Below are 11,760 nucleotides of genomic sequence, written 5' to 3'. Positions count from 1 at the left end.
TCCCAAGAATTGGTGATATTGTTATTGCATTTTGCTTGATCACACTCATAAGTGCCAAGTGGTGGCACAATCAAATTTGGATCTATCTCTATTGGTTAAAATTGGATACCAGCATTCAAAAAAATCTTATCATTATTAGGGAGCCTTATACCATTGATAGGTGCAATAATCGAGTTTGATTTTAGAACATAATGCAAAGCATCGATTGCAATCACAAAAAGGTTTGGGGTTATAGGGCAACCCTACATGATAGGCCTCTGAAGAAATATGGGATCTATGAGCTCACCCTTCACATCAATTTTAGTTGAGGAGTCACTAAAGAGAATGTTTATCCATTTACAAAACTTAGAGGTAAAACCAAAAGTCTTCAGCATTTTAATAGCAAAAGGCCATTCAATTCTATCATAAGCCTTTTCAAAATCTAGTAAGATCATATGAACATTTTGGCTATCATGTTTGACCCAATTCATTCCTTCTCAGCTAGTGATCAGATTTTTAGATTTATCTCCCTTTTTAGAAACCAGTTTGGGTAATTGAAACAACTCCATTCAGTATCTTGGTCGACCTTCTAGCAAGGATTTTGGCAAGGATTTTACAAGAGAAATTTAGGAGGGTAATTGGCCTCCAATTCTTAATTTGAGTTTTGTCCTCCTCCTTGGGGACCAACTTGATGATTCTCCTATTCATACTATAACCCCTGGAACTGTGATGAAAAAGAACATTGAAGACCTCAAGTAATTTTGCCCCAATCCAATCAATGTTGGTCTTATTAAATTTCGCAATTAAGCAGCCTACCTCGGGAGATTTTCCATTAGCCATGGATCTGATGGTACAGTCAATCTCCTCAATAAATATATCTTGTTCGAGAGTTTTGCTATCATTCAAAGAAACCTTATTAGGGATCATTCTAATATAGAACTCCCTTGCTTCAAGAGCCTTCAAGCTGACCTCAAAAGAAAAAAAGGTTCTCAAAAAAAGAATGAAAGGCTTGTTTCATGAATGAGGGGTCATCTGAGACCTCTCCATTAACCTCTATTGGTCCAACTACATCTTTGTTCTACTTGTACTTGATCAAATTTAAAAAGTATTTTGAACCCATGTCCCCTTCCTTTTGCCAATTCATCCTATATTTGATCCTTTGACCTTTAAACTTATAGTTTTGAACCATTATAAGGAGAGATTTTGTTCTAATCGTCATAGTCTCAACTTGAATGTTAGGGCAAGAAGACTGAACTTGACCGAGACCAACGAGCTTGTTGAATGTTAGGGCGAGAAGATGCTTAATTGTATTTATATCTTTAGCCTTCTGTTTGCCAACTATACCAAAAAGATTGAACTCCACACAAAGATCTGGGCCTCCCATTTTTTGATAGGTTTGAGGTTTTTGTTCAAATTCTTGGAAAGGATAGTAGTAATTTTGATGGCCCTCAAACAATCTTGATCATTAAGCAAAGAAGAGTTCAATTTAAAAGAAGAGGGATGGGACTAAGAGTGGGCTGATAAAGAAAGGTCAACCCAAATGGAAGTCTCAATGGGGGAGTGGTTAGAATGGAGGAGGGGAAAACTAAGACAAGGGCCCCATCATGATTGCCAATGAATGAAACATGCTCCTTATTGACATAAAACCTACCCAATCTATAGCAAATCCTTTTAGACAATGATTGGTTGTTACTGTAGACACCTAAAAATGTCTCATTCATCATGTACTAATTATTTGTCTAATTGATTAAATAATCTTTATTATTTAATTAATTTAATTAATCTATTTCTTCTAATTTCATATTTTCTCATCATCTTATTAATTATTCTATTTTTCTATTCTATCATCATTTAATCATTTTTAATCATTTTTAAAATATTAAATAATTATTATTTAATTAATTCTGATTAATTCCCCAATTTAAATAATCTTTATTATTTAAATAAATTACTAATTATTCAAATCCTATCTCTAATCTCTAATCATTAACCCTTTTCTAAATATTTATTATTTAATTAATTGTGATTTAACCCTTTAAATGAAATAATCTTTATTATTTAATTAAATTCCATTTCTAAATAATTAAATAGTTTCTTTAAATTATTTAATTAACTAATAAATTCTTCAATTCCAAATCCCCAAATTCTAATTTCATTTAATTTTGTTTCTTCTAATTTCTTCCAACATGTGCATGATTTCAAAAACCAAATTGAAAATCAAAGTTAAGTTCTAAATACATTCAAATGCTAAATTGAATTAATAAATTCAATTATTTGAATAAATATCTCATGCAAAGATTAAATTAAAAATCTAAATCTAAATGCAAGCACATGCTAAATTAATTAATTAAATCAATTAATTAATTAAATCATTTATCTCTCCAGTCTCTATTTCCATCTTTTAGTCAGCTTTTTCTAAATTAAGCTTTCTTTGTCATCTTCTTTATTTCCTCCAATCATTCTTTTTCTTCCTTCAGTCAGCTTTTTCTCAATCAGTTGACTCAATTAATCTATTCAATCTATTGAGTTTCACTCCTACAATCAGCAGTTCAACTATCAATTTTCATTTGAGCTCACATGAGTTCACACCTCTTGATCAATCTATTCCACCTTTCAATCAATCTTCTCCAATTTTCTATAAATTGAGCATTCAATCCTCACAATCAACCTAAATCACGAACTTTGAATCTTTGTGTCACTTGCAGGTTACCAGCGCAATATCTGAGAGCCATCATACCACGAAGAGGAGAAGAGCAATGGAAGCAATATGCAAATCTTGGAATAGGGAGTTTTATTTGAATTGATTTATAATTCCTATTTTATTTGATCTTGCATCTTTTCATTGTTAGTTTGTTAAATTCTTTGATTAGAAGGGATTCGTGATTTACCTTGTTTATAATTGATTACTTTGTTAATAGAAGAATGAATTTTGCATCCCACAGTTACACCATGTATACCAAATAGAGTTAAAGAAACCCTTCTCTTTTCAAGGAGTTCCACAAGATTTAGAATCCTCTTCATCCTATCCTATAAGAATAATTCATCTCCCTACCAAATGGAGTCCCTTCCACCCTTTTTGTCATGTTTATTTTCAACCATATTGAAGTCCCCTATGCACAACCATTGGACTCTTGGGAGGTTATCTGACATCTAGTTACATAGTTCAGCTCTCTCTCTCTCTAGTCATTAAAGGCATACAAGGAGCATACACTAATAGATTTAGAGTCACTTTTTTCAGAATAAAATCCAGACCAGTCTATTACAGGGAGATGAGCCCCAATTTGCAATGTTATTATTCCACTTAGGGTGAACAAGAATGGCAGTTCCACCCTTCCCCTTATCATGATTTGACAACACTTTTCTAGCATTATTCTAGACAAAGTTAATTACAAATCCTACTTGAAGATCAGCTACCTTCATCTCTTGTAAGAAAACAGTATGGGTTTGTCTTTGCAGAAAGCTCTCATAACATATTTCTATTTGGTGAATCCAATCCCCTTACATTCTAGTTGTTGATCCTAAGATTCGCTAATGGGTAGGACAGGAGGTTTTTTGGGTACTTGTAGAGCCTATCAAAACATATGGGCATCTTATCAATTTTATCTCCCTTGATCTTTTTGGTCACTTTCTTATTTGAACTAGAGTCAAAATTCTTAGGTTTGTCATATAATTTCCTCTTCTTTAAATGTCTTCCTTCAAGGAGGAAGGTTTATGTAGATACCAAGAGGAGTCAAGATTAGACCATGAGTATAGAGAATTCATGCATGAAACCACCAATTATTTTTCAAAAGCCTCATCCCCCACTTTGAGGTTAGAGTCTTTAATAGGTGTTGAGTCTACCCAACTTTGGTTGGAATATCTTGAGGCTTGTCTAGTTTTATCTACCCTCTCTTGTAAGGTTTATAGGGAAACTTGTTGGGCCTTTTTGGAGCCAAGGGACTATAAATATTTCTCTCTTTTTAGGCTACCTCTCAGTTGGTCTTGGGAATAGTTGAGCCATGGGCTTTGATAACCTCTATCTCCCTATCAAATAAGGGATCTTCCAGAGAAGCTTTATCATTACTATCCATATCAATATATGATATTCTTAGGTTATTATGAACAATTTTCATTTGTTGGGGTTTCATAACATCCCTATTCTTTGGGTACTTATCTTGAATAGGACCATTCTCTTGAGTCAGGAGGTTCTTGTTGGGCGGGGGGGGGGGGGGGGGGGCTTTGGAGGGCTAGAACACCCCAAAAGGTTTAGGTTTTTCTTTGGGGAAATATTTTTTAAGATGCCCATTTCTTTCATAAAATACAAGCATTAAGTGTCCCTATGATTTCCACTTCAGATTTTATAGAACTATTTTCGATTTGAATATTGAGAATATCATGAATCTCAACATCTGGATTTAAAGAAATTAGAACTCTAGCATTAACATGGGGCAGATTCATTTTAGACTCTTTAATTTGCATGACATTACCAATGGATTTCAAGATGTTAGGATTGAATTTCCACAACTAAGGTGGAATGTTTTTTTATTTACAACTAGTTTGGAGCCAACTTGGCCAAGAAATCTTCACAATTTTCCTTGGGAGCCCAAGATACGGCTCGAAACATTGACTGACAAATATTCTAATATTCCTTTTAACAACTCTATCTTGCATGATGCAATTTCTAAAGAAAATAACAAATAATCCTTTATGTGTCATTCTATAAAAAGAGACATGAATTCTCTTTTTACCCCAAATTGAAGCAATCCAATTGTCAAACAAATTATGGGAAGGAAGGAAGTTGGGGTCCAGACGAAAAAAGAAAATTGCAATGTTTCTCAACCTAGATTATTCAGCCTTGAAATCTTTGAGCATATCTTCATTTGGAGAGATGGAGAGGACCTTGGGTAAAGATGAAATCACACCTTCTTCTCCAACTTTGCATTTTCCTCATCCAATGACGCTTTTGATTCCATCTTTGACAATTTTAGCCCCCAAAAGTCCTCCTTCCATTGAGGTATTGGCAGGAAGGAGACCTCCATTATAGGAAACAAATTCCACAAAAGGCTATAAATTCAAATGTGCAAGTGTTTGAATTCAAAGTATCCATGTAGGAAGTCTTCTCACTAATTTTTTCAATGTTAATCTCCTCAACTAACTTAACATTCTCCTTGATTTATGATTCCTCATTAATGATATTCCCATTACGTCCCATGTCGGTCATATCAACCCCATTTGCTATGAACCAACTAGCCTAGGGAGGTACACTGGTGAGGGAGGAGTATATGAGGATTAAAATCCCAAGTGGGAAGAAATAAATGTAGGTATCAACCCACAAACTTGGGACAAATGGCGAGTAAAATGCCACATTCAAATTTAAAAGTTTGCAAGCAAATAAGATTCAAAACAGAAAATCAAAAATCAACTTGTCAATCAAACAAACTAAACCATACACCATGGAAACATGGTAGAAGAGGAAATCAAGATATAGAATTGAAAAAGGATAGACAAATAAATATTCTTATGAGCTTTGCTAGGGTTTGAGGTTGCGTATTGCTTTTTTCATACTACATTTACTGCAGGATTTTTGCGTTTATTATCCCAACAGTTAATGTTGGTGTTGGAGTTGCTGCGACGGACCCTCATGGCGCCTCAAAACAAGCGCCCTCGCAAATTTGTTTTGAAAGTGTTTCACGAGGTATGTCCTCGCCTGATGTTGTACTTCTTGTTCAAGGTTTTGATAATGCCTGTGAGTGGCTTGAAAAATTCACTTTGATAGGATATTTTGTGGGTAGGATCCCTCCTAAAAGCATGCTTCGTGATTGGATCGCCAAAGCCTAGTCTCCTCATGGAGTCCGGCTTGATGGCGTCCAAAGTCTCACGAAGGGTTTCTTTTTGTTTCTCTTTTTGAACCCTTCCCATGTTGAGGCTATCCTCTCCCATGGGCCATGGATCGTTTGGTCTTCCCTCCTAGTTTTTCAATGTTGGTCTCGCAACTTTTCTATCTCAGATGACAAAAAATTGTGGGTACCGGTCTGGGTTGAGTTCCCCGGTCTTCCTTTGCTTTGTTGTCCTTTCATGCAAACCATTGCTTGGTATGTTGGCAAAGTTGTTTGCCTTGAGCCAGACCATTTTTTAATGCTTGCCCTCAAAAGAGGGTTTGCGTTGAGGTAAACCATTCACGCAACCTGAAAGAAACTATTGATATCCAAGTGGGAGGCAATACCTTCACCTAGAAGGTGATTTATTTGAACCTTCCTAATACTTGTTATCGATGCCAGTCGGTGGAACACAAGATCAGGGATTGTCCCTTAGCTACTCTAAAAATAAAACCCCATGTTAAGGAGTCCAACTCTCAACCTGTGGAGGGAGCTAAGAAGGATGAATGGACCACTATAGTTTGCAAAGGCAAAAACTCAGTGGCTTCGGCCCAAAAGACTCCTGTCAGTTCTAGTTCTTAGTCGACGGCGGAATCTCCTACGCAGACACCGTCTACCCAAGCGGTTTCTACTTTGGTTTCAAACCCTGACCAACAGGGGAAGGACTCTTCTGAGGGTGTCGCTCGACCACCTTGGGTGCGCACTCCTCAGGCTGCATCTGCGATTTCTGCTCCACACTCTCTGCCCCGCTCTTGTAGCCCTTCTGGGCATGCTTAGATTGCAGATGGTGGTTCAGAAAAACAATGAGTTATTTTCGGTGGGGATTCATATTTTTTGCGCAATAGCTTTTCCTCTCTTGGGGACAAGGAAGATATGCAAGTTTTCTCATGAATTACATCTCATGGAATGTTCGAGGTCTCATAGACCTCACCAGAAAGTATTTTGTTTGAGATGCTCATCAACGTGTTGTAGGCTTGGATGTTCTCTGCCTCCAGGAAGTCAAAATTGTTGGTTTCATGCTCAATATTGCATGTCATGTTATTTGGTGGGATAGCCTTGTTTTTGCCTCCCAGCATGAAGTTGGTTGAGGTGGAGTTGTTACAATCATTTCACCTTATTGGCTCTCTACAGTTATTTCTCACGGTTTTGATCCCATGCAGCGCGTCGTCTGGGTTTTGCTGGCAATTGATAATCATTTTGTTGGGATTGTTAATGTTTATGCTCCCAATGATGCGGTTGATAGATCATATCTATGGCGTTGGATTGCTGACAATCTGGCACCTGCAACTTGGGTCATGTGTGGGGACTTCAATATGGTTGAGGTGGCGACCGATAAGGATGGAATTTTGTCTTTTTGCTGGACAGCTGGTGAGCAGGAAGCTTGGTACTATATGCATAATAAGCTGGGTCTTTTCGACCCCAACACCAATCATCGCCGCCCTGGTGGGGTCTGGCACACTTGGTCTAATTTCAGAGCTGGCTCTGAGAAAATTCTTAAAAGGCTTGATTGTGCTATGATAATTGTGCAATATTTTTTTTCTTTTTCTAAAGATCAAGATCTGCCTGTCACTCCACTTGTTGATGTGACGTTGTGTGATCACTTCCCCATAAAGTTTAGCATTGAATAGCAGCCAGCTAGGCAATGTCCTTCCAAAATGCAATTCTACCTCAACACGTCTCTCCTGCATCATCAAACTGTGATGGCCCACATTCAAAGGGTTTGGAATTTAGAGCCAAGGCCCCATCATCACACTGGTTGGATTTCTTGGTTGCATGACATCATCACTCACTATGCGAGGTTTCTGTGCATTTATGGTAGACAACTTGCCATGTATCGCAGGTGGTCATATGAGGTGACCACCAAAGATCTTTGTGCTGCCATAGAATCTCTGGCCTTGAATCCTTTTGATTCTAATCTGCAACTTTGTTTAGCCCAGCTCCACCATAAAAAACAAGTTGTAGATAGCCATTTTTCCAAAGGATCTCAAATCAAAGCCAGGTTACACTAGCTCAAGGTGGACGATAGGGCCTCCAAGGAATTTTTCCTGGCTTTGTGTGCCCATGATACCTTTGTAGGGATCAAGAAAATCAAAGAGGGGCAGGCTCTTCTCACCGAGCTACCTGATATTTTGTAAGCCTTTATCCATCATTATGAGAAGGTGTTCACAGCGTAGGGAGACTATCTAACTAGAGCCCAAGCTTTGCAAGATTGCTTAGTTGTTGTTCCCAAACGTCTTTCCGAGTCTCAAAATGCCTTCTATTATCTCTTATTCACCATTGATGATCTCAAGGAAGCTATTTTTCTATGGCACATGATAAAACCCCTGGGTGTGATGGCTTCCCTTGCGAATTCTACAAATCTCTTTGGCCTTGTGTTGGTCCTGACCTCCTTAAGGTCTATCTAGAAGCATTTCATTCCTAATACCTGGGAAAATTGATTAACCAAGGTAACATCAAGTTTATCCCTAAGGCTGGGGATCCAAAGGACATTTTCAATTGGAGGCCTATTACCTTGCTCAATGTCTCGTACAAGATCATTGCCAAAGCCTTGGCTCTCAAGATTCACCATCTCCTGCCTCTTGTTGTTCATCCGGAGCAGACTAGATTTATCAAGTCTAGGTTTATTTTGGACAATATTATTGTCATTTGGGAAGGGATGGACTGGGCCAAACGCTCTAAACAATGGGAAATCTTTCTTAAGATTGACTTCACTAAGGCATATGATCGCATTGAGTGGCCATTTATCTTGGCTATGCTCAAAGTCCTTGGCTTCGGTCCTAGATTCATTTAGTCTGTCCAGATGTTATTTGGAGATGCCTTGGCCTGTATCACCATTAATGGCCGGTAGTCTGAGGCTTTTGGCCTTTTTAGATCCATTCGCCAAGGATGTCCTCTGGTTCCTTCTTTATATGTTCTTGCGGTGGAAGTGTTTGGTTACTTACTTGCTAATGCTATCTCTGTTGGGCATGTTCATGGTATCTCCCTACCTGAGTCACCTTCTCAACTTGTCAATGGCCACTTTGCAGATGATTCCTTCCTCACTCTCATTGAGGAAGAAGACAATGTGCAGGTCTCTCTTTAATGTATGAACACCTTTTGCGTGGCTTCTGGTTCGACCGTTCAATGACACAAGATGCAATGTTATAGGCAGTATTTTCATCTCGTCCTGCCTAGGATTCTTCAATATGACTGGAAATGGCTTCATCATGGTGAAAATTTTCGCTTTCTGGGCATTCCCTTTGCCTTTTAAGCTTTGCTTGTGGATCTTTGGAATGTTGTTTTAGCCAGGATTGAGAAAAAGTTGGCCTACTGGATTACCAAGCCTCTCTCTTTGGCTGGTAAATTCCAAATTTGTTCTAAGGTGTTGGCTGCCACCCATGTCTATTATTCCTCATGTTGGGCTGCTTCTAAGACATCTTACATGAAGTTGGAAAGACTTTTGTGGGCTTTTCTTTGGGCCTCTAGGTCTAACCATCAAGGCTTCCACGGGGTCCCTTGGGAGTATTGTTGTCTTCCCAAGGAGTCTGGAGGGCTTGGCCTTATTTCTACCCAAAAACAAGGGCCTGTCTTATGTGCTAAATGGATTATCAGAGCCTTATCTGCCAACAAGGCTTGGAAAATCCTTCTTCGGCATTGCATTTCTTTAGGATTTCCTGCCAACAAGCCGACTTGGAAGGGGATTAGTTTTCAAACCCCACTCATTATGAAAGACCTTGTTTGGATCCAGGGTGCTTTTGTGGTTAAAAGCATCTGGCATGCTTGGAAAGCTATCAAGCCTTGCTTCGATGGGTGGGTGATGGTTTTCATGACGGGATATCCATGAATCAACACAACCTTTGGTGGTCACCTCTTTTTCAGGTGCAAGGGTGACCACTGGCCAAAATTCAAGGTGTTAGTGCTCTACATTTTCACAAACGCAACATTAGAACACCTAAGGATCTTTTTTCCATAGTTTCTATGAGCCTCCAATCATGGGAGGACCTCCAGGTCCAGTTTCATCTGTCTCGACCAGATCGACAGACTTATGACCTTCTGGTCTCGGCCTTACCCTCACATTTGTTACATAAGATTGGCATTCAGTTTGTCAGACCTTGGTGGAAAGATTGGAAGTGGTATCCTTGGACTCCTTTCACTAGCTACAAACCCAAAATGGGTAATCTCTGGCTGGTTCCTCATTTGCCTATGGTCCATATCCTCAACAAGCGATGGCACTTGCAGTCTTCTCAGACTTCCTGGAGATTTAGGTTTCTTGTTGTCTGGTCCGCCACCACTGAACCCAAGATTGCATACTTTGCTTGGTGTGTTCTTTTTAAAGGGTTGCCTTTGGGTTCCAAACTTAATCATTTGGGGTTCTTGATCCCTGGTGCCCTTTTTGTGGTCACCCAAAAACTTTTATGCACATTTTTTGGTTTTGTAGAAGAGCTCAATAGTATTGGAGTTGGATTCATGATTTCTTTCGGCCTTTTCGGCCTTGGCATATGGATCTTCTGGGTGATTCACCTAGAATCCCCTTCAAAAAATCCCAGATATGGCATGCTTTCAAAATGGAGATCCTAATCACTCTTTGGAAGGATAGAAATGCAGTTATTTTTACTCACAACTTTTTGGATATTAACGTCTTGCTTTATGCTAAAGCTTGCATTTGTAATAATATATTAATCTAGATTCAGGTATAAGATGACAAAGTGGCCCTAGAGGTGGGCCACTTACAAGAGCTCCTCCAACACTTGGGCAACACCCCTTGTGCAATTGCCAAAGTGTCACTGGATTCTGTCTCTATCGACCACACTCTACCATCATGGCCGCAGTTCCTCTGCCCGTCGCTCTCAGATCCCGCGGTCCCTAGCTCCTCGCCACTCCTTTGGCGAGAAAGACAATGCATGGAGGCATCGCTCGACTTCTCCTCCGTTTCGTGGCTCTGCCTTGGGGTGGCCTTCTACTACTCCTGTGACTTTTGCTCCTCCTACTAGTGATGGTCCTCGGTGGCCTTCTGCCACCCCTTCCAAGTTTCCTCACCTAGCTCTGACGATTTCACCTCCCAGGAGGGAGGAAGGAGAAACTGACAAAGATCCTGAAGATGGGTGGTCCGTGTTGGACCCGACTCCTGACCCTGCTGATGTATGGGGCAAGAAAGATGATCTTGATCCTCCTCCCTCGACTACCTCTGCTTTGGCTACTTGAGGAAGTTTTTTGATGAATAGATTTGTTTTTTTTATTCCAAACGCTAGTTGTGTGACTCTCGCGGGGTGATCTTGTATCTCCCAACCTTTTTTTGTGAATATGTACTTTAATATTTTAAATTAATAGAGAAGGCCTATTCATAAAAAAAAGATATAGAATTGAACTAAGAGTGACAAAGAGCACTGCTCTGGTTCTTTGCAGCAAAAGCAAAGCTCCAAGAAGCAGCGATGACAAAAAACCATTCAACTCCTATAGGGCTTTGCACTCACCCTCCGAGCTCCAGTTTTACCTTCTCTTTATTATTTTAAAAAATCATAATGTAATATTAAAATTATATTTTCTTTTTCATATTTTAAAAATATATATTTTTAATTTCTTTGGTCAAGATATAATAACTTAAAATTTGATGGTTATTGTCATATTTTTTAACTAACACTTTATCCAAATTTTAAATTATAATATTAATTCTCTTTATTTTTATTATCTCTTTATTATTAATTTGAAATAATATTATTATAATATAGCATTTCATTTTTAAAAAATATAAGTTAATTGTGTTCTTATAATATAATAATATGCCTTGTAATACTTTTTAATATTATAGGATGAATGAAGAGAAAAAAAAAGTGCAAAGTGAAGTTGCAAAAAATGGTAGATCATAGAAAAGGACATGAACAATGAATTTGTACTATGTGGATCTAGGACACAATTGAATGACAAAAAAAATTGCAACTTGGGCAAAAAG

This window comes from Cryptomeria japonica, chromosome 1, assembly GCF_030272615.1.
Source record: "Cryptomeria japonica chromosome 1, Sugi_1.0, whole genome shotgun sequence".
NCBI classification, from domain to species: Eukaryota; Viridiplantae; Streptophyta; class Pinopsida; order Cupressales; family Cupressaceae; genus Cryptomeria; species Cryptomeria japonica.
Note: the sequence above shows the minus strand (reverse complement) of the source record.